The following is a 269-nucleotide window of genomic DNA, read 5'->3' as shown; positions in this document are numbered from 1 at the left end:
GACTGGGAAGTGCATGGATGAATCCATCATCCTTGGCAGACCCTTCCTAGCCACAGCAAAGGCTGTGATTGATGTTGATAGAGGAGAGTTGATCATTCAAGTGAATGAAGAATCCTTGGTGTTTAAGGCCCAAGGGTACCCCTCTATCATCATGGAGAGGAAGCATGTAGAGCTTTTCTCAAAACAGAGCCAAACTGAGCCCCCACAGTCAAACTCTAAGTTTGGTGTTGGGAGGCCACAACCAAACTCTAAGTTTGGTGTTGAACCCC

Source organism: Arachis duranensis, chromosome 4 (assembly GCF_000817695.3).
Source record: "Arachis duranensis cultivar V14167 chromosome 4, aradu.V14167.gnm2.J7QH, whole genome shotgun sequence".
Lineage (NCBI taxonomy): Eukaryota > Viridiplantae > Streptophyta > Magnoliopsida > Fabales > Fabaceae > Arachis > Arachis duranensis.
Note: the sequence above shows the minus strand (reverse complement) of the source record.